The sequence below is a fragment of the Rhipicephalus sanguineus genome, chromosome 7 (assembly GCF_013339695.2).
Source record: "Rhipicephalus sanguineus isolate Rsan-2018 chromosome 7, BIME_Rsan_1.4, whole genome shotgun sequence".
Lineage (NCBI taxonomy): Eukaryota > Metazoa > Arthropoda > Arachnida > Ixodida > Ixodidae > Rhipicephalus > Rhipicephalus sanguineus.
In genome coordinates this window covers 748466-769810 of record NC_051182.1, presented here as the reverse complement: position 1 = coordinate 769810, position 21345 = coordinate 748466, and positions in this window count along the sequence as shown.

Below are 21345 nucleotides of genomic sequence, written 5' to 3'. Positions count from 1 at the left end.
TCAAGTTTCCAAAAGAATAATTTGTCTTCGAAATACTTGCGAGAATCCTTACCATCATGGGGTTGGTGGTTGTCATGCCTTTGATTCAATCGCAGGAGTCACCATGGGGCATGCAGAAGAAAGATGCTTGAATTATGTATTGTGAAACAAAAGATTGCGCAAGAAAGTTGGACCTAATATCTCACTGTGTGTGTCCAATGAAAAGTTCTAATTGAACTATTCCACAAAAGAAAAAAAACATGAAACTTATCAACTTAAGGTATGTGCAATTCAGCACTTACAGAGACAACGCCGCATAATAAAATGGCACACAATTATCATTTACAGGAAGTGGTAAAGCTTGCTTTTGGAATGCCAGCGGTTATGAGCGGTAGTCCGAAAATATGGCGCTCGAGATCAGTGGGCAATGTTAAGACTGCGTTTGTACCTTAGAACTTGAACGCACGCATGCTCCATATACAGGGTGTTTCAAGAAATGTGTCCAACCTTCTGAAAAAATCTGGAAAATGCGATATTTGCTCGCGGCTTTCAGAATTGCTTTTTCTGTAGCGGCAGGAATCTTAAGGTAGTTAAGGACATCATTTAGCACAGTAATTAAGAAAGTTACGTTAATTAACTTTTCAATTAGTGGAGTTAGGTGATTGTGTCAAATGGGAGAATTGAAGTTCTTCATGCGAGGAACCCATCCGAGCTTTGAGATTTCGAAAAAGCGTCTTCTAGTAATTGTTGTGGCGTAATGAAATTTAACGAAATGCAACGGCTTTCAACAGCGAAAGCCATCGAATTCTATTGAATTTCATTACTTCGTAATTATTACTAGAGGCCGCTTTTTCGAAATCTCAATGTAGGGATGGGTTTCTGGCACGAGGATCTTCAATTCCTCAATTTGACACGGTCACTTAACTCCACTAATTGAAAAGTTAATTAATTTAACTTTCTTAATTACTGTATCAAGTCACGTCTCTAACCATCTTAAGATGCCTAGCGCTACAGAAAAAGTCATTCACTCATTTTGGACGTCTCAGAAGAATATGGCAGTTGCTTTCTTCCACGTTTCTCTTTAGGTCTCGCCATTGAATTTGGTTGAATTTCATTACTTCGTAATTATTGCTAGATGCCACTTTTTCAACATATCAAAGTTGGGTTGGTTTTCTGGCACGAAGACCTTCAATTCTCCCTTTTGACACCACCACATAACTCCACTAATTAAAAAGTTAATTAAATAATTTTTTTTATATCACAGTCACAAATAATTTCTTTAGCCATCTTAAAATCCCTGCCACTACAGAAAAACCAATCCTGAAGGCAGCAATCAAATATCGCATTTTCCTGATTTTTTGAGAAGGTCGGACACATTTCTTGAAACACCCTGTATATATATATATGTATGATGGAAGCCTGGAACACTCTTCGGCCCTGTGTCGCAGCCTGAGCTGCTTTCGAAACCGAATCCACTGCTGAATAATAATTTCCTCTTTGCATAGACACATGTCTGTCTGTATCGTCCGAGCCAGTGTGCCAGAATTGCTGACGTGTGCTCAGCGCCTGCATCTGTTAATGTAGGTCACCACCTTCAAAAACGCATTAAAGAAAACATTTTAGGGATTTAAAATTTTCAATATCCCAGTCTATTTAAGAATATTTAGCAACAAGAACTATGTAGCTTTCTTAACCCTTTCGGCCCTGGCGTCGTCAATTGACGACACCGCACGAAAGTTCCCCTAGCGCCTCGGAAATGAAACCAAAACTGCTTATTCTTGGGGAACTACTTCTTCAATGATCCCCACTGTGATTGACACCAAAGTTGCGACATGTTTGCGGAGTTAGGAGCCACAAAGAAGAAGCTTGACCGAAGTCATGGGTGACGCCGAGGCGGGTCAGCTGAGGCGGCTAAGCGCCGTTTTCGGGACGTGGTACAGAAGCTGTTTCAAACAGTATCCCACTGAAAAAATGAGACGTGGTTCACATTTTGTGTACTGTAGTGAGTAGCAGAAATAAAGAAGCCATTTTCCTAATTTTACAACCACTGAGCCCTGATGACCTAATTTGATTCCATGCTAAGTAATCCATAAATACTTGCACCACTGGCTCGATTTCTCGTTTTTGGTCTTCTGAGGTCCTAACTATTAGGAAAACACGCACAAAAAACGCCTCCGGCCAAATTAAAAAATTCAGGGCTGAAAGGGTTAAGCCGTTCAAAAGTTATGACCCTTTTTCCAACGCCACCTAGACGCAACCGAAACCAAAACAATAGATTTTTCATTCAACAACACTTGCCATCTCGTCATAAATATTTTTTCGCATACATATTCGGTAACGATAATTTGTCTAAGTACGTTCGAAAGCTTGTGGAACATGTTGTTTTCATTTTACTTTAAAATTTCCTCTACAACGCTCCGGCACTGTGTCCTTTAAGTTGTACGCCTTTTCGCTCGGACGTCTGTGCTTTTTGTATGCCATTTCAAGCTCTTGGACATAGTTCTGGCTTTCAAAGGAGAACGTTACAGTATTTCAATAGGCAAGGCGAAGTATTGAACGAAAAAATGCGTCAACGCAAGTTAGAGATTCTATATGCCAAGCATGAACACACTGCTGAACACGTGGATGAGAGTCAGCTGGAGACGCAATGGATAGAGAGCTGGAGGCGAGCTAGGAATAAATTTAGTGCTTTAGCTTGCTCAAAAGGAAATTGTGCGGCTTCATAGGAGGTCCCAAGCTATGAGCCTGGCGAATTTCCGGCATATTGAATGTTGTTTTGTTACATCGACTTGAATGTTGTTTTGTTACATCTAAAGGCAATTTTCTCAAAACGATTTTTTAGATCTTACTGTTTCGTGAACAGTGATAACTTTCCACATAGAATTTGTTGTGCTGTTTCTTTATACATGGAACTGTGCACTCAAGCAGAATAATTAAAAACTAGCTGTAACTTTTTGTACTATGGCCAAATATGTGCAAAACAAACCTGTCAAATATCAACTTTACCAGTCTTCTTATGATAACGCACCTTAGCTTACAGATATGGTGATCGTGGAAATCAGATTCTGGGGATATTGTCCTCACTACTTACCTGCCAAGTCGCGTTTGCATCGCATCAACAGTTTTTTTAATTATGACTTTGGCGCAAGATGCATATTGTTGCGCATTTTGATTTTTGCAAATTTTATTTTTTCCATTTTTTGGCAACTTGATCGTTTTAAAGTTTATGTTTACCTAAGCACTACAAGCCAGAACCATTATTATAACTTTTGGACTATAAACTGTAAACTTTTTTCTCGTAGGTGGCGACCTACCCCAATCCACAAGTGTCCATTCTAGCGCCTCCAGGCCCCTTGAATAGACCATTGTAGGGTCTCCTCGATTTTATTATTGGTCCCCCTAACAAATCTACCTGTAAAATTTGAGCTGTATTCTGATGACAGCATAATCTATTGCAACATTGAAAATCCCAGTCGTCAGAGTATACTTAATGATGCTTTAGCCAAGATTGCAAAGTGGTGCAGAAATTGGCAGGTGACAATAAACTTTAAAAAAATTGTTGCGATAATCCTAACACAGCAACTACAGTCATTAAGTTTTTATATTTCATAGGCGGCAATCATCACGCTGCGACAAACAGATAAATATCGGGGTGCAAGAAAAACGCCGCATTTAATGAACAAACATTGACAGTTGTGAGGATAGCCATGCGGAAACTCGGTTGCTTAAAAAGAAATCTGTGACTGTCTAAACGATAGGTCAAATCATTGCCGTATAAAACTGTAGCCCACCCTGTAACGAAATATGCATCAATTGTTTGAATTCATATGTTCGAGGCAGCATAAACAAACCAGTATAACCAAAGGAAAACGGCAAGTTTTATGTCGTTATTATAGGTGGCATGCTTACGCGAGTGCATTAATAAAGCATGCAAGCGTAGAATGTCAACAAATGCCGCGGCACCGCGACCGTTCAAAATTCATGCACTTGCTAATCGATGATAAACTTTGTATACACAAGCACACATATATAGAAGCTACGTCCAGGCGAGCCAGCCAATCACACCATGAGAAAAAAAGAAGCCATCAGCTTCACTGTTTTCTCGGTCTTCATGCCACAATGCGTACCTGCTCCACTTTTTTGTCGTACATGAATTCTTTCATCTGTGTTTCATACTACTCACTCCTGGTTACAGTCTCATTCGAGGCTAGCGTTAATGTTTGAATAAATAATAAATAAATAAGTTACATTGACAACTCAGGTCCTTGAGTGGCAAAATGTGTGTTGTAGTGTAAACTAAGACTGGTTGTTGACTAAACCCAGATGGTTAAAATTAATCTAGTGTCCAGCACTATGCTTTGCCTCACAATCATATGGCGATTCTGGCACGTAAAACGAAGAAAATTAGTTAGTAATTTGTACATTGACCACTTCTGTTTTTTTTTGTTTATCAATATCAATGTGAGTGACATAGCTGTTAACATAAAACTGTATGCACATGTCAGCATTGTAATAATACACGTTGGGCTTCCAACAGTCGCAAACTCCAGCACACCGTCACCGTTTACGTAACCAACCCTCTTGAGAACGCCTTGTTGCACTGCAGTCTGCACCACTCGATAAGGTCCCAAATACACCTGCTTCGTGCCGGGAAGGCCCTTTCTGACGAGTATCAGATCGTTCAGCTGTATCTTAGGTATCCGCGTGTTGTGGCGGCGGTCGAAGTTTCTCTTCATATCTTCCCGATATCGCTGGTATGCTTCCGAAGTTTTTCGCTTTTCGCACAATTGCAGGCGGTCAGCAATGCGAAGCTGTTGATCAGCAGGAAGCACTGGCGCCTTTCCGAATGCCGCAAAATACGGGCTACAGCCGATGCTCGCAGTTTGCGATCGGTTGTGATGAGCAACAGCTGCCTCCAAGCAGCATTTCCATCCGCCTTGAAAGCTTGGGTACATTGAAATGAACTGCTTCAAATCTCGTATTATTCTTTCAGCCATGCCATTTCCTGCAGGATGGTACGGCGCGCAGCGTCGCAAAGTAACTCCATGTTGCTTCGCCCACTCTTGCAAACGCTGGCTTAGAAACGCTGGTCCATTGTCTGATATCACTACTTTTGTACTCTTAAACATCTCACAGCTCAAGAGAGCAATCACACTATTCGCGTCTTCTCTTCCCGGCCGTGCAGCCACTGTTCTTGTGCACTGGTCTATTGCCACTAGGAAAGACTGTGTTCTTCCTACTCCAGCAGCCTTTTTCTTGAGCTCTGCAAAATCGACGTGGACAACTTCAAACGGTATGTCGGAGTGTTGAGGCAAGACCATCTCGTCCGTTCTCTGAAGGTACTTGGCTTTGTGAACTTGACATTGATGACAAGACTGAACATACCGCTGGACGTCATCTTTCATGTGTTTCCACTGGAAACGTTGATGGATCTTGCGATAAGTCCTCCAAAAGCCATCGTGTCCGCCTGAGTGCGGGGAGTCGTGATAAAGTTCCAAGATTCGAGGCACCATTGTTTCGGGGACTGCGAACTTTCCGTTGAGGAACTGGAGTTCTTCAGTTCCCTCCCACAACAGGTTTGCGTTGATGTTTTCTTGATCAGGAATGACCGCAAGTCTTGAAAGTGCATCTGCATCCTTTAGGTGCTCCCCAGGCCTGTGATGGACCACGAATGTAAACTGCTGGAGTTCGGCCACCCACCTAGCGATCTTTCCTCTAGGCTCTGCGAGGTTAAGGATGTAAGTCAAGGCTTGATGATCCGTGAAGAGCGTGAAGCTCCTGCCATCCAGGTAAGGTCTAAAATAGCGTACGGCCATTAGGACTGCCAAGGCTTCTTTCTCTGTAGTCGTGTAGTTAAGTTGCGCTTTCGAGAAGGTGTACGAATAGTATCCGACGACCCTCTGTTGCCGGCTCCGCGGACAGTCGGCATCTCTTTGGTAAAGCACTGCACCTGTGCCATAATAAGAAGCGTCGGTGTTCAGTTCGAAGGGCAACTTGAAGTCTGGAAGAGTGAGAACTGGATCAGATGAAATGATGCTCACAAGGCTGTGATAAACGGAATCACACTCTGCTGTCCACTGAAATGGAACATTCTTCTTAGTCATTTCTGTGAGGCATTTAGTTTTTGTCGCATAATCTCTAATAAACGACCGAAAATGCCCGGCCAAACCCAGAAATACCCGCAAAGAGTGTAAGTCATACGGCTTCTGCATTTTTGCTATTCGTTCTACGGATTCCTGTTTCGTTGTCTTGGTTTGGCCATCAAATACTCTACCCAGAAACACAACTTTTCTTTGGAAAAACTCACTCTTCTTCTCGTTAATCTTGAGCTCGGCATCACAAAGTGCTTGAAGTACTCTAGCAAGATGGTTTGAATGTTCGTCCTCGTTGCGGGAATAAACAATTATATCGTCAATGTAGACGTTACAAAACTTCCCAAGAAACGGTCGCAAAACGTCATTCATCATCTTCTGGAACCAAGCGGGTGAGTTCTTCCATCCAAATGGGAGTCGATTATACTCGTAGATTTCAAAGGGCGTTATGAATGCAGAATATTTCTTGTATTTTTCAGATAGCCGAACTTGCCAAAAACCTTTGCATAAGTCAATGCGCGAGAACACTTTGCATCCACCCGTTTCATCTATGATAGAGTCTATACGTGGCATAGGAAATGGAAAAAGCTCTGTCTGCTTATTAATTTGTCTATAGTCTGTGCAGAGTCTAAGACTTCCATCTTCCTTAGGTGCAATGGTGATGGGCGACGCGAATGGAGATGTTGATGGACGAATGATCTGTGCATCCAACATCTTTTGGATCTCGTTCTGAAGCCACATTCTTTTCTCCCTTGACATATTGTAGGGCTTTTTTCTCACCACCGTCGTATCATCTAGCTTGAGTGGTACCTCAAACTTTGTAGTTGCCGTAGGATATCCTTTCAAGCATATCAATTCCGGGTAAAGCGTCTTCACATCTTCACCTGACGATGGCTTCCTTAGAGTCCTCGAAGGTGAAGTTGAAGTTGAAGCGTTGAGGCTGTGGCGCTTTTCTTCTGTAGTCACTTCTCCAGTCCAGTAGATGTTAAGGTGAAGGGCACTGATGGCTGGACGTGAAAGGAGTAATTCATAGGGCACTCCGTCCAATACCAGTGCTTGCGCAGCGACAGTGTTTCCGAGACACGATATGGTAACACAAGTCCATTTATCGTGAACATCTCGCCTTCCATCGTATCCGTGTACTTCTACAGGTCGTCCCTGTTTTACTTTCTCACTCTCAACAATACTGGCATTTATGACTGTGACGCTGGTTGTGTCTTCACGTGGTCTGTGTGTGTGTGCGCGCGCACCTGGGACGCCTCAGCTGGCCGCCTGCACCACATCGGACTATTGCTACTACCACGTGTGCATCGTTATCTGTCTACACTGTGCTGCCTATAAATACGTTCTACACTTTTGAATAAACGTTCTTTTCATTCTGCTGACTACGTTGATACATTGCTGGTCCGGCGCTGCTATGCGCACGCCATGGCTATGCTACAGTGGCGACGAAGATGTACACCACCCATGCAGTGAAAGACGACCCTGAACTTGACACTACGAAAAACCGAGCAACCAAGGCGATCATGGCTCACCACCAGCTTCCGGACTTCGAAGAAGGCAAAGATAAGTGGACGCCATACCTTATTAAAGTCGAAGCATACTTCGAAGCGAATGCCATTGAAGACTCGACTAAGAAAAGAGCATTGCTGGTGGCTGCCTTAAGCACGCACACGATACAAGTACTGGCAGGGAAAGTGGCTCCACGCAAGCCGAATGCGCTGACTTATGAAGAAGTCGTGGCAGTGTTGAGTGAGCACTACGATCCCAAGCGACACGAAATCACAGAAAGTTACAAGTTTTTCAGTCGGTGTCAAGCGGAGGGGGAGCCCATTAATGAATTTCTAGTCGACATTCGCCGAATCGCTGATAATTGCAATTTTGGCAGTGCTTTAAATCGCATGCTACGAGATCGCATTGTGTGTGGTGTCCGGTCAAGGGCACTGCAGAAGCAGCTACTTGCGAAGCAGGAATTAACATTAGAAGACGCTGAAGCGATGGTCCTCTCAGCTGAAGCTGCAGATAGTGGCGTGAAAAACATGAACGGATCGGCCTTGGCACCAGTGTTGAAAGTAGAAGCGTATCCGCAGAATACACCGCAAGACGAGAGGCGGAGTGCTGCACGTCAAGAATGCTCAAGATGCGGTAGTGCAAAGCACAATGAGACCGGTTGCACCTGGTCTAACGCTCGCTGTTATCGCTGTGGAGGACGCGGTCACCTTGCAAGGAAATGCCGAAGCCGCGGTGCTCGCGAGCAAGGAATAGCAAGGAGGGCACAAACCAACATTCTCACGGGGACGGAAGGTTCGACAGACGACGAACACGAAGCAGCGCACATCTGGACCTTGGCCTCGGAACGGAAGAGCTGTCTGGTACCCCCAATTCGCCGGACGTTCTCTTGGTGTGGTGTGCAGCTTACCATGGAAGTCGATACTGGATCGCCCGTTTGTGTCATCCCACGTCAACTGTACGAGAAGCACCGCGACCAATGGCCGAAACTGAGACCATCCAGTGTGAAATTATCCTGCTACTCAGGACGACTGCCAGTGCTTGGGGAGCTTGCGCTCAGTGTTTCACATAAGGGAGCGACGGTGGAGTGCGCGCTGACCGTGTTGGACTGTGCGGGACCAAGCCTCTGCGGTCGAGATTTAATTCAGCTGCTGAACGTCGCTGGTGTTCCGGTGGTTTGCGTTGCAGGAGTCTTGGAGCCCACCGAACAAACGGGCAAGTCCAGTGTGAACAGCATATTCAACGACTTCCACGACGTGTTTTCCGAGGAACTGGGGCTCATCACAGGCCCTCCGGTCAGTCTGCACCTAAAGGAAGGCGCCGTACCTAAGTTCTGTAAGTCCAGACCCGTTCCATATGCGTTACGCGACCGCGTGTCACTTGAACTTGATCGGTTAGTTTCCTTGGGCGTGTTATCACCGGTGGCACACTCGGAATGGGCGTCGCCTATAGTCGTAGTTCTTAAGAAAGACGGCGCAGTGAGAATCTGCGGTGATTTCAAGGCCACAGTGAACCCCGCATGCGCCACTGAACAATACCCCTTGCCCATCATTGAAGATATGTTTGCGCAACTACACGATGGGGATTGTTTCAGCACTCTGGATTTACGGGACGCATACAATCAAGTGGTACTGGATGATTCTGCAAAGAAAATTTGCGTCATTAACACACCAAAGGGCTTTTTTGCTACAACCGACTGCCTTTCGGTATAGCCTCTGCACCCGCGATATTCCAAAGAAAAATGGATGAGGTGCTAGCTGGTCTTGTGGGTGCACAAGCTTATCTTGACGACGTGCTCATTTCTGAAAAATCAAGCGACAGTGGCGAAAGGCTGAAAAACGTTTTGGAGCGTTTTCGAGAGAGAGGCGTAAAGTTGAGACACGATAAGTGCAAGCTGCGCAGCCCAGCAGTTACCTATCTCGGGCATCGCATCGATCGCGATGGGCTTCATCCGACAGAGAAAAACCTCGACGCTATCATGCAGGCACAGAGCCCCCGTAACGTCACCGAACTGCGTTCTTTTTTGGGAATGATTACGTTTTACGCGAGGTTTCTGCCGAACATGTCTACCACACTGTTTCCTTTGTATCAGCTGCTGGAAAAGAATGCGCGCTGGCACTGGGAACAGCCTCAAGAACTTGCGTTTAAGGTTGCTAAGCAAAGCCTCAAAGCAGCCAAGGTTCTCGTCCATTTTGACCCTTCGAAGGAACTAAAACTTGAGTGCGACGCGTCTCCATACGGAGTGGGCGCGGTCTTGTTTCACACGATCGGTAACGCTCACAGGCCGATCGGGTTTCGCTCGCGTACGTTAACACAGGCAGAGCGCAACTATTCACAGCTCGAGCGAGAGGCACTGGCACTGGTATTTGGCGTAACTAAATTCCGCGACTACCTTCTAGGTCGGGAATTTACCTTGGTGACTGACCACCAGCCGTTGCTGGGCCTGTTGAGGTCAGACAGGCAGACGCCCCCCATGGCCGCTGCCCGGATACAACGATGGGCGCTTCAGCTGGGGGCCTACCGGTACCAGCTGCAGTACGCCCCAGGACGACAGATGCTGAATGCGGATGCCCTAAGCCGACTGCCGCTGCAGACTACGGAAACTGACGACGACGGTGAGCCACTCGAATATGTACTCTCGCTAAACCAGCTGGAAGGGGGTGCCGTGACAACGCGTGAGCTGAAGGCTTTCACCGCGTCAGATCCTGTCCTGGTAGAAGTCAAACGATACATACTACATGGATGGCCTAGACACGCAAATGGGCTGGCAAGGGACATACTGCCATTTTTTGACCGTAAGCTAGAGCTGTCCGTTGCACATGACCTTGTTTACTGGGGCAATAGGGTCATAATACCAGCCGAAGCAAGAGTACAAGTGCTCCAGCTTTTACATGAGACTCACCAGGGTTCGCCGGCAATGAAATCTGTCGCGCGCTCTTTGTTTTGGTGGCCAGGCCTAGACAGAAATATTGAAGAGGTGTCTGCTCAGTGCCAGAATTGTGTTCAAAATTTACCGATGCCAACCGCGGCGCCCGTTGTCAAGTGGCCTGAAACCGGCGAAAGGTGGTCCCGCATTCACATTGACTACGCGGGGCCGATCTGCGGCAAAATGATACTCGTCGTAGTTGACGCCCACACGAAATGGCTCGAAGCCGTACCTCTGTCACATGCTTCAACGGAAACTACCATAAACTGTTTGCGTGGCATTTTCAGCAGGTTTGGGATACCACGCACAATCGTTTCCGACAACGGGACTCAGTTTTCCAGCCATGATTTTGAGGAATTCGTGGCAAACAACAACATAGTGCACCTCCGATGTGCTCCCTACCACCCCCAGTCTAATGGTGCAGCGGAAAGGGCAGTGCGAACTATCAAAGATGGCCTTCGAAAAATGAGGAGAGGGAAGCTGGAGGAGAATCTGATACGCTTGCTGTTTAACTATCGGAGGACGCCGCAAAAGTGCGGTAAATCCCAGCAGAGTTACTCTTAGGTTACCAAATACGCTCACGGTTGGACACATGTTTTCCTCCAGCCCTTACAGGATCAAATAAAGACCAAGAGGACTGGCTGCCGCTACCAGGAAGTGACGTATACGCCCGCAATTATGGTGCAGGGAGCAAATGGACGCCTGGCAATGTGAAGGCGACGTCTGGAGCGAGAATGGTGACCGTGGACACTTCGGACGGGGTCGTCCAACGGCATGTAGATCAGCTTCGCCCGCGACAGGACTCGCGAAGTGATCAGACACCAACAACTGCCACAAGTTGCAGCGAGCAAGACCAAGCAACAGAACGATCGCCTCCGGTAGCGGTAAGCACGGAGGACGGCCTGTCTTCTGGGTTCCTCCCTAATGATGCTAGTTCTGCACAACGTGCATCACCAAAGATCGCGGCGGTCCCGATGAATACCGGTGTCGCCCCACAAGCCCTCAGGCGTTCTACAAGAGAACGCAAGCCAGTACAACGCTTTCACTTCTAAGGGGGAAGGAATGTTGTGTCTTCACGTGGTCTGTGTGTGTGTGCGCGCGCACCTGGGACGCCTCAGCTGGCCGCCTGCACCACATCGGACTATTGCTACTACCACGTGTGCATCGTTATCTGTCTACACTGTGCTGCCTATAAATACGTTCTACACTTTTGAATAAACGTTCTTTTCATTCTGCTGACTACGTTGATACATTGCTGGTCCGGCGCTGCTATGCGCACGCCATGGCTATGCTACAGCTGTCAACTAACGCGCTCCTTTGCTTTCCATTAACAAAAACAGATATGTACAATAGACTTGTATGCGACAAATAAACAGCTTCTCTTGATGTCATCGGGCGGAAGCCGAGACCCTCTTTATTTAGTTTTTTGTCACGTCATCTAGCTCCTCATTATGGCATGAGTCTTCCTGGTCGGTTAAAAATGACACACGCGTTGCGGTAGACTTCGAGTTTGCAAAGGGGCGTCTTTCGTCAGCTCGTGTGGTACCTGTACACCTTGCAGCAGGTGTCATGGTTTGACGCTGGGTTCCTAGGTCCTGGAGGTAGAGGTTTCGCATTCCCCGCAGAAGGTCTTCAATCGTCTTGAGTCCTGTCACTTGTATTTGCTTCTGGAGGTCCGGACTCAAACCATGGATGATAAGCGGAACCACAGACGTCTCGGGCAAGGATGGGTCAGCCAGCTGGAGCAACCGCCTTTTCTCGTAAAAATAGCTGAGTGCAGATCCAGACGTGTACTTGAATGCGATTGCTTTGTCCCATAGCAACACTTTGTTCTCGCCAAAAGAGCTGAGAAAACTTTCTTTCCACTCTGTCCATGGCTTGTTGCTGTGAGCGTTGACACGCAACTCATACCAACTCTTCGCTATTCCCGAGAGGAATAATCGCATGTTTTTCACTTTATCCTCGTCACTGTGCCAGTAGTTTTCGTTGCATGCATATTCGTAAAATGTTAGCCAGGACTCGGGACTGCTAGACTCTCCATCAAACATGTCTGGCTTCACGTGTTCGAGACTTGGTCTGCTTATTCGTTCGGTCACGTTTACAAGCAACCGCATTAAATCATTTTGCTGCCTGTTCTGTTCCTGTTGCATTGCAAGAAACTTGTTGAACAGCTCGACGGAGCTGTCAGACGAAGCAACGGTAGCGGGCTTCGCGTAGTTTCCAACTGGAGTCAGAACAAAATTCTCATAATCTTGAAGTTTCATATTGATCCTCACTGTTCCTTTAGCAATTAAATCACTTGGAGTGAGCCTCGTTCTAGTGCTTATGTAGGAGACAAATTCGTCAGTGCTCACTGCTTCCGGAAGAGCTTGTTCCTCTTCATCTTGAGGCGTTGCAGCCAAGATCCGGATGCCACCGCGTTGATTTGCTCCAATGGTGAAGTCCACCCACATCTTGACTTGAATGTCCACACAGGAACTATACGTGGCCGTTTATCACAAGCATTATTTCCTCCGAGGTAGAAAACGCTAATAATCAAATAACGCTAAACGCCGCATTTCAAAAAGTTAATGCTTGGCGCGACACGTGGCCGATGCCCATAAACTAATAAAAAAACTGTATTTATGCACACTTCGCACAAAAAAGAGCGTGTTTTGTTCTAATATGATTGTAACAGTACACTCTTTGCCGATATGCAGTACTACAAGTATCTGGGGTTCACATTACAAACAATCTGACGTGGAATAAGCATATCGATTATGTTGCAGCTTGTGCTAACACACGACTCAAGCAGTCCACTCCTTCTGTACGCTTGCTGGCGTACAAATCTAAGTTCTATCCGCAATAGATTACGCAGTCATTATATTTGATTCTTTTACGTCGACTAACACAATTCACATGGAAAACATACAATGAGAGTCAGCCCATTTCATATAGAATAGCAAAGGTCGTACATTTGTCAGTGCACTGCTGGCGAAAGCCATTCTTCCACCAATAACTAGAAAGAAACGGAATTTGTCGTCTCAAATTTTTATGTCGGTTAATTAACAAGCACTATGAGATAGACATTAGCGATTTGTTTTCTTTCTCCTTTGGGTATGCGACAAGGCAGCGCCAGAACCTCTGTGTCACACCCTTTCAACCATGCAATAATTGTTTCATGTATTCATTTTTCCCTAGCACAGTCTTCAAATGGAACAACCGAACGACGCTGTTCTACCGCCGTCACTTCAAATGTTGGATTCATTTTTGACTGCGTAATTTTTTGTGTTTTGAAATCATGTTGAATGAGCACTGATGTTTCCCAAAACATGCACATGCGAGATGCTTTCTGGTATATTTATTATCCTGTATATTTTGAATTGTATTTTGTCCGCATGGTTGATCATATATTCGTTAATATTGTATATCTGTTTTTATTGAGTTTTTTTTTCCAATTCTGTGAACTGTATTTTGCTTCCCTATCTATGTTCATGTGTAGATTCATGTTTACCTTGCGATACTCATGCCTGTAATTCCCACCTTGCTATAATACCCTATGTGGGATAGCAGTACCAATATATAAATAAATAATTACAAAGTAGAATAAATACAAGAATATGATATTGCGAATGAGTTCTGCGGACGCCCGCAAGGTGGCGGAAAGGTTAAGAAAGAAAACTGACAACTACCCGTTTATAGCCCAAAGCCACACGGAAATCCGTATGGCTTTCGTTGGGGCGTCGTGCTACAAACGCGTGGTTATCCATTTCCCTTTCTTAAAGTATAAGATAGATATTGTTCCTACATCCCGATCTTTTGCGCAATAGAAAAGCTGCGCTATCACGTTCCGTGACAGCACAGCTTTTATAAGGAGAGCTATGCCCCAAGAGGCAAAGCTCTCCTGTGGCAGAGCTGCCCCAGGAGAGCGATCTTTCAATAGCTGGAGAGCTCTAGAAAGGTCGCTCTTCCAGGTTTCGCTGTGACTGTGCTGTGTGTTCCGTGCAGTCTTGAAGATAGCAGTGAAAGGATCATTTCGCAGAAATTCTAGTGTTGGCGTCAGTGCCGCTGGTGGCGTCGTTGATCGTGAGCGAAAAATATGCGTTGTCCGTGAGCGAAACTTCGAGATAAATGCAAAGAAATAAGTAACAAAAAATCTTCGGTCTGAGTGAGAACAAAACCCAGGCCCTCTGCGTGGAAGGCAGGTGCTCCACCACAGAGCTACGCCGGTGCTTGAAACTGCTTCGTAAATAAGCGATATAAGAACCTCATCTAGTGGGAGGAGTCTCCTTAACGCACGTACCGAATCGCAGAATCACGCCAAGCGTCAAAACATGTGAATTGTCCAACGAGGGGGTGGTTTGAAGCTGTCCACCCATTACCGAGTGCGCACCTGAGCAGGTGTGCGTGGCAGCTTACGGACGTGTAGTTGATACTTCGCCAATTTGCAGAGAGAAGAATTAGAGAGTAGTAGGCACTCCGAAAATGTTCTTTGAATAGGCATTCAAGGATAGTTTGAAAGGGCCAATGTTACGCGCACAGACGTTCTTTTTCTTGCCGCTGGTAGGAAGCGGTGCGCATAGTGCCCAACTAGGGTCCTTGATGCGCGCTTTTTGCGCTTTAGAGTAAGGATATGTGCAGCGTTTTTGGGCACACGGCGTCTTACCGGCGTTTCACGGCTCTACGGCGGCTGCGCTGAGATGCGCGAGACGCGGGGCAAACAACGGCGCCGCGGCGGCATCAGCCCCATTAAAGAATCGCAACACCCTAAAGGGCGCACACATCGAGGCACACTAGGCCCAACTACGCAGTGCATTCTATTCATGAAGGCAAAGCTGAAGCGTCTTCCAAGTTTTTTTTTAAATCCGACGTTATCGCTGGGTCAAGCAGCAGCCATAAAATTATTTAAGTAGTCCAGTTGACAACGCATAACCCCATCGTGTCTCGTTGCTCTGCCTTTAATTAAAAAAAAAAGTCACAGTTTCGCCGCAAGGGCGAAGCAATGAATGCGATAGCAAGGAACTAATGCTATACGAAGTGAGGCTCGCCAATGGATACTCTCAGTTTGAACAGCGCTTCTGTTGCAAGGCGGCCGAAGGCGGCCGAAGCAGCGAAGGAAACTAGCGTGCTTCAAGTGTCGAACTGTGACACTTGATAGTTCGCGCTCATCTTCTGTTTGTTCGTTTAGCGGCGTCCCTGAGCTCGAGTGACATTCATACGCGTCGTAACATGAGCGCGGACATCACGGTGAAAGCGTGAAACATTCCTCTACCCCTCGCCACGAGAAAACCGCGCGAGCAGACAGCGGAAGGGCAAGCTTCTCCCATGCGCAAATATAAGAAGAAGCGAACGAGCTCGCCGACGACTTTTAAATGCGCCCGTCCGGCTCCTAGCGCCACCTCGCTGGTATTGAAGAAACGCTTATTATCGCCTGCTGTCTCTGAGTCCGTCCAGAGCTAAATGGTGTGTATATAACGCTCGCCGTTAGCTACGTGGAGGATCTGCGTTCCGTGGCGTAGTGGATAGCGCCGCTCGCTGCGGAGCAAGGGGTCCCTGGTTCGATTCCGCGCTTCGGAAGCATTTTTCTGAGTTATTTTTCTGTGGGGACTTTATAGATATATACATACTTATACATATACGGTGCATGACGGCGGCGACGGCGACGGCGACGGCAAAATCCAGCCGAGACTGTCCATATAATTGCTATCGCAATAAAAAATATATGGCTGATCCCTCTGCCATAGGAATCGGTACAACACGAAAGTGAAACGTGTCTTCGCAGACGTAGTTGAGAGTTTGTTGTGCATTCTTTCGCCCCAATCGCAAAGGAATGAATGCTAGAGCAAGAAATTGTAATGTCATTCGAAGAACGGCAAGCAGCTCAAAACTTTCAACGCGCTCCTCAAGCAGAAAGGACGCACGCAACGAGCATACACAGGGTGAGCGCGAACTGTCACAGCTGTAACTTATTTCTTTGTGAGCAGCGCGCTCCTTTCGCAAAAGCGGACGCTGCAGTGAGTGAAGTGACCTTCGTGCTTTCAACGCAAACTTGCGACGAGAGCGCAAGACGTACAAACTACCGCGATCACGTGATAAGCGCGCGCACGAGCGACCATGCCCTGTAGAGGCGCGCGCTGCTACGTGGGGGGCGACGACCTTTAAAGCGCGCTCTTATCACTATAGCGCCATCGCGCTAGTGATAACGAAAACACGCTTATGTACCAGCGATCTCCGAGTACCGACACCGGCAAATGGTGTATATAAATAACTCGCCATTAGCATGGCAAAGAACGTGCCGTCTGTGGCGGAGTCGATTCGCGCCGCACGCTGCGGAGCGAGGGGTCGCAAGTTCGACTTCCGGTGACGGAAGCTTTTCTTCTAGTCTTTTAAAGACGACAGTCTTTCTTGGGGAACTTAAACGCAGAAATTTTGGTCTGTCTGTCTTTCTGTTTGTCTGTCTGTCACCTGATTCAGCCACCCGGCCAAAGTTGAACCACTTGCCCAAGGGCCAGCCATCTTGAACGGCTGACTAGGTTCATACTTGTTTACATTCTCTATAAAAAGGAAACATTAAGCATATCTGAGGCGCAACATCACTAGGTAAGTATTAGGTGATGTGTTTCTTTAATAGAAAATACATAGATACGTAATTCTAAAGACCCTAGTTTCTTAAGATGCGCTGAATATGCGACTGCGCTGAAACCTGCCTTCCTGCGTGCCCTCTGCACAAGCTCATTGTTGTATTTCGGTTCCGGTTCAGTATTGCACTGTACGGATGCCAGGGGGCGCTGCTCAGGCATTCCTGTTTTACCCAGGCAGCGTGTAAATAAAATAGTGTGTGGAGAGTTCTCGTTGAGTGCGGACGTTTCTTCTCCTTCGGCGCTTCGCGCCAAACCGCGTGTTCGGGTTGGCCAGCTCCCCGCCGGTCGCGTTGGTCACCGCCGGTCTTCGCCTGCTGCTGCACCGGGACTACCAGCCCGCAACACAGCAGTTATGTTTCCCGACGTATTGCCAGATGGCGTCCATATCTCACGCAGCGCCTCTTCTATCGTCTTTAGACGATATTTGCAGCGAAGCACACAGATACGCGGTCATTTTTTTCTTTGCCATCTGTTAGTCTTTATATTTTAAAATGTCATATCCGTGACGGAATTACGTCAGTGGAGCGGTGGTGGACACCGGCATAAAGCACTTTCGTGTTAAAAAATATTGAGAAAACTTGTTCACATTAAGAATTCTGAATAGCGGAACCATTCACTCGAGAATTATAGCAATGAAATTGCGTGCTTTTTCTATGACTACTGCCTCGATTACGATGGGCGACGCCATTCAGTTTACCATTACGCGGCTTCTCACATTGATCATAGTAAACACGTTAAGTGGTGCAGCGCGAAGAGGACAAGGAAAAGGCAAAGATGTGCGCTTATACAATGATGCAAGTTTCTCTGGGCCACCCGTTGAGATCTTCTCCGCAACTCGGAGGTCCCGCAGACCACAAAAGGTTTCATGTGTGTCTTCGACTAGTACCCATGCCTTGAAGTAGCCTTCAAAATGGACATCTTATTGACTACAAATTTTCATGATTTATAGTTCTTTATCTTCGCCGTACCTTGATCTTCATGGATAGTGTATACGGCAGAAAAGTGGGAAATCTCATACCGTGCATCCACGTTTTTACGAGAGGAAGCACTGATATTCTAAACGATGCACGTAAGCCCGTCCTGCCTTACAATGTTGGCGTAATGGTATCTGATTCCATTCAACATAAAATCGATTCTTAGGAATGCAGTTTTGGCAGAGGTGCACAGTTATATTGAAAAGAATGTGCAGTACTTACTCGTGATGGGAGATCCAACTATATAAATTGAGAGAACATGAGTTAGAAGATGCTTCATATCTTTCTGCAAATGCTGACAGCTCCTGAAAAAGTGCCAATATGCACAAGAGAGCCTCTATTGCGCCGCTTTTATGCAAACTCCGCTCGATCTGAAAGTACATCATGTGCGTAAGTAGGCGTTTTCAACTCGTCACAACAGTTATCGCTCGTTGGCAAGAATTGCTTTTTTTTTTTGCGCACCGTAACCACTCCTTTTAGCCGACAGCGCGAGTTCTTGGAAAAGAGGCCTGAATGTGCACACTTCGCCGGCATTTTTTTTTTCATTTGCGTACAAATAATAGTTCGCTTCTGATTTCGTGCAAAACAAATGAAAGCGTTGAGGTAAAAATGAAAGTACTTTTGTGACGGCGATGTACAGGCGCGTTCAAAAGTATACGGACCACGGGATCGCGTGGCAGAATGCATCGACGCGCCATCTACCGACGCTGCGTCTGCTGTCGAGAGCACCAGTGAAGCAGCGGTGCGCATGCGCGTCCCTACATATCAGACAGCCTCTCATGTCTCTCTGTCTGACGTGGCTATGGCGCTCGTAGACAAAACGTCAACTGGGTGTCGCTTTCGTTGCTCCATCTAATCTGCGCCGTTGTTTTACGAAGCGGCTGCGGCGGGCCCGGCTCAAGCGCCGTGCGCGCGTCGCTTTTTACACCGGTCAATCAGCCTAACTAAGCATCGTAGAACCTAGTGAAGCCAAGCATACATGATCAAGTTTCTCAACCCAGCTCGTCTCTGTCGCATTAAGCCATGTTAAGCTTAGATGTGCCTAGCTAAGCCAAAGTAAGTGTAAGCGAAACTGATTAAACCTAGTTGAGCATGGTATCTCGTAATAAAACCAAGCATAAGTAAGTTCATTTAAGCAAATCCCAATTAAGCTTAGCCCAGCTTGCCGTTTTCATGTTAGGCCAAGTTGACCTTACATGAGCGCAGTTGAGTCGAGGAAAGTATAGCCAAATCTAATTAAGCATACTTTATCATTGTTTCACCCGATATAGCCAAGCATATTAAGCATAAACAAGGCAAGCCTACTTGTGACCAATTAAGCCAAGTCGAATACCCCATCAGCCCAATGAAGCCAAGCTCAGAAGGATTACCTTTGACCAAGCTGAGACTAACTAGGATCATTAAAGACTAATTAGCGTTAATTATGACACCAATTAGGCATATATCAAACCAAGCACACCCTAGATACCCGAGTTTCACGTGGCCTATTTCCTCAACGTTAATTAAACTAATTAACCTAATTAAGCGGTGTCAAGATATGTAGATATGAATCTCATTAGGCATAGTTGAGCATGGCACTTCCAAATTAAATAAAAGCGTAATTAGCTTTAATTAAGCAAATCAAATTAATCGTGTTATTTTCAAGCAATCGAAGCTGATTCTACGTGAGCCCCTTGCAGCCAAGCTCGGGAGCATTACCGCGGACCAAGCTGAAGCTAATAAAGCTCAGTTAATCCTAAGTAGCGGTAATTAGGAAAACGTTCAATTACGTCTCCTTGTGTTGTGTGAGATCGAACCAAGCTCACCCGCGACACTCGTGTCATGTGACATAACTTCTCTAATTACGCCTAACTCAGCATGGTACTGAAACTTCTTTGCCGCATAGGACGCTCTCGGCAGCGAAGGTGTTTCATATAGATTAATCACGTAAATTTACACAGCACAAACAGGCTGCAAAAGTGTACCGTGCTCACCAGATTCAAACAAGACACCAAATTTTCCACTATAATGACTGGTATTCGCTACTGCTTGAGATAACCACGTCACGTCGCAATGAATGTAATCCTTCAGGATGATTTTTTGCTCATTTACCAGTTCGAGTTGAATTTACACCGATATAACCCGAACTGAGGACGGTGGAAATGAAGGTATCTTGGATACTTAGCCCTAAAGTGTCCTGTTCCGACTTTTTTGTCTGAAAATATTGCCACGCCCACTCCTTGTCTTGTTTTGATGCATTCGGGTTTGACCGGCAGGGACGGTTATCAACGCTCGACGCTGTCGGCGTAGTGTTCTAGAAGCGTCGCGGTTGTAGTAGATCGGTTTGTTAAGATTGCGCCCCGCACGCGAATGTTCCAGCTTTGTCTAGAGATTACGCCGCCACCAGCGATATCGCTGGAAAGTTCGATAGCGCCTGTATAAAAGCCGACGCGCTTGACTGCTTGTCAGTTGATCGACGAACGACGCCCTGTTCGCCGCTATCATTGTAAAGCGTATATTGCTGTAGTTCCAGTTCTCATTTTCCGGCCACAAGTTCGGCCAAATAAACAGTTTCATCCTGCAAACGCCGACTGCTGTTTTCGTCGACGTCACGACCACGTGACATCTGGTGGAGGTGCTGCTTCATGATCCGGACGCCACCGCGGAGCGCTGACCCAAGCCCAAGCCGCGAAGAAGACGACTCTAAGGACAACCCGGATCCTCGAACCAGCCGCCGGCAGAAGGGACTACAACCAGAGTACGGACTCCTTCCCGAAAACGCCAGGCAGCCGACGACCGTCACATCGACCGCCGAGACGATGACAGACCCCCTGCCACCTACAACGGTCGTGATGCAGCCACCCAGGGAGCCGCTGACGTTCCGTGGTTCGCCATGTGAAGACCCCGAGACCTGGCTCGAGACCTTCGAATGGATGGATGGATGGATGAAAGAACTTTATTGAGGTCCAATAGGTCGTGCTAGTTTCCTAGCCCGAAGCGGGCCGCTCCCACGTTGGGACCGAAAGACCTAGGTCTTTCGGCCGCTTCGCGGGCCCGTTGGACTGCCCATAATTGTCCCTCTAATGTCGGACTGCGCAGAGCTGCGTCCCACCGCTCTTCAGTGTTTTCCTTGTCGCTGCGTAACGCGGAGCAACGCCAGAGCATATGAGTGAGATCTATTGTTTCGTGGCATGTTTGGCATGTTGTAGGAGTAGAGAACTCCGGATAAATCTTGGTAATTAAGAGCGGGTTCGGATAGGTTCTTG